Source organism: Onychomys torridus, unplaced genomic scaffold (assembly GCF_903995425.1).
Source record: "Onychomys torridus unplaced genomic scaffold, mOncTor1.1, whole genome shotgun sequence".
In the NCBI taxonomy this organism is placed as follows: Eukaryota; Metazoa; Chordata; class Mammalia; order Rodentia; family Cricetidae; genus Onychomys; species Onychomys torridus.
Genome location: NW_023412723.1, coordinates 24,917 through 26,901, shown reverse-complemented (window position 1 = coordinate 26,901; position 1,985 = coordinate 24,917).

Below are 1,985 nucleotides of genomic sequence, written 5' to 3'. Positions count from 1 at the left end.
CTAAGCCCAGGTGTGTGGTGTACATGTGTTCCCGTGGCTGTGCATGTCTGGGGAAGCCAGGTGTCAATACTGGCGTCTTCCTGGATCACTCTCCACTTAGACAGGGTCCCTGTGGTGATCGGTGTGGGTTGTCAACTTGACAAAATTAGGAATCACCTAGGAGACACAGTTCCAGGCACACCTGGGAAGGATTAGATTAGGTTAGCCTCTGGGCAAGCATGTGAGAGATTATCTTGATTGAGTTAATAAACAAGGAAGATTTTGCCATTCCCTGCTGGGTTTGAGTCCTGGGCTGTATATAATGGAGAATGCTAGCTAATCCTGAATCTCCATTCCTCTCTTTTTGCTGACTGCAGACACAATGTGACCAACTCCTTCAAGTTCCGTTGGCCCTGGCTCCCCCACTGCAATGAACTGTACATTAATAGGTTACTTTTGTCAAGTGTTATGTTACATCATTAAAGCAAGGAGCTAGGACAGTCTCTCTGTAAACTGTGGTGTCACTGATTCCATTGCTGACCTGTGAGCTCCAGGGATCACCATCCCCAGACTCTGTGACACACTGGGGTTACAGATGTACTGCGGTAATTTTACATTCGTGCTGGGGATCCAAATTCAGGTCCTTATGCTTGCATGACGGGCACTTTCCCAATTGTCTTCCCTACCCCAGTGTTCTCTGTTTTAATTGGAAGAGCAGACTAGACTCAAAGTCAAACTGTTTTATATGTAGATGAGTACTATGAAGAAATTGAAAGGCTGTGTATAGTGGCACATGCCTGTAATGCCAGGCTTGAGAGTTTGAGTCCAGCCTGGGCTACACAGAAAAACCTTGGAGAAGGGGGTGGGGCAGGGGAAGGAGGAAAGGCAGTTCTGGTTCAGGAAGTGCCTCCTGGGAAGGTTGACGGGCCTGAAGATCTGTGGACGAATGCTTCCAAAGAAGGAACAGTCGGGCTCTGTCCTCTCTTACGGGTGTAAAGCAAAGCACTTCGGGAAAACACGGCCACTATCACAGCAGAGCAAATGCAGAAGCAAACAGGTAACTCCATCTGTCGTTTATTAAGCTAGACAGGAAAAAAAATTGGCATAAATGTGAAATAGTACCATAATTAACATTTTTTGTTTCACAAACTGTATTTTTCTATATAAACCCACATGTATTATTATAAGAAGTAACTATCTTCTAGATTCTCAATTTTCACTTCTAAATTGGTAAATGTTGAGAGGTACAATCCACACAGCCAGGCCATCCCCTCTGAGGTCCTTCTCCGTGATGTTTGCGCATAAAGCAGTGGTTCTCAATCTGTGGGCCGCGGCCCCTTTGGGATTTCATAGAATTCCCCTAAGACCATCAGGAAACACAGATCTTTACATTAAGATTCATAACAGTAGCAAAACTACAGTTACGATGAAGCAATAAAAGTCATGTATGGTTGGGGTCAGCACAACAGGAGGAACTGTGTTAAGGGGTCGCAGCCTTAGGAACGTTGAGAACACTGGCCTAAGGGTTCCTGAGGTCGAGAAGTGTGAGCAAGGCCGCCTCACTTCTCTGCTCTCTAGCCGCAAGGGACTCACCGGCTGTTTGGAAACCCAGGAAAGGAGTGAAGGAGCTCCCACACTGGAAAGTCAGGGTCCAAGCCACAGCTTGGGAGACGTCTGCTTTTGAAGAAGATAGGGACAGGGCAGTCCTGTGCATGGAGTACCTATGACTGCCATCTTCCAGCGCGCCCTGAGGGTAGAGGCGCCCCACAGCAAATTCATTCCCACCTCCCGCTGATTCCCAGCACCAGCCCCCTGCTGCCCCCTGGTGGTGGCTAACCCCTGTGCAGCCTTTTTCTGTCTGCATGCTCTCGCAGAGGGTGAGTAACGTCCCTTTTCTCTTTCTGCACGTTTATCTCTTGATAATTAATTACTGATTGTTCCTGGCTTCGCACCTGCCCTTTGGGTGGGTTGGGAGTCTTGACTAGCCCCTGTGTAAGCGATTTGGG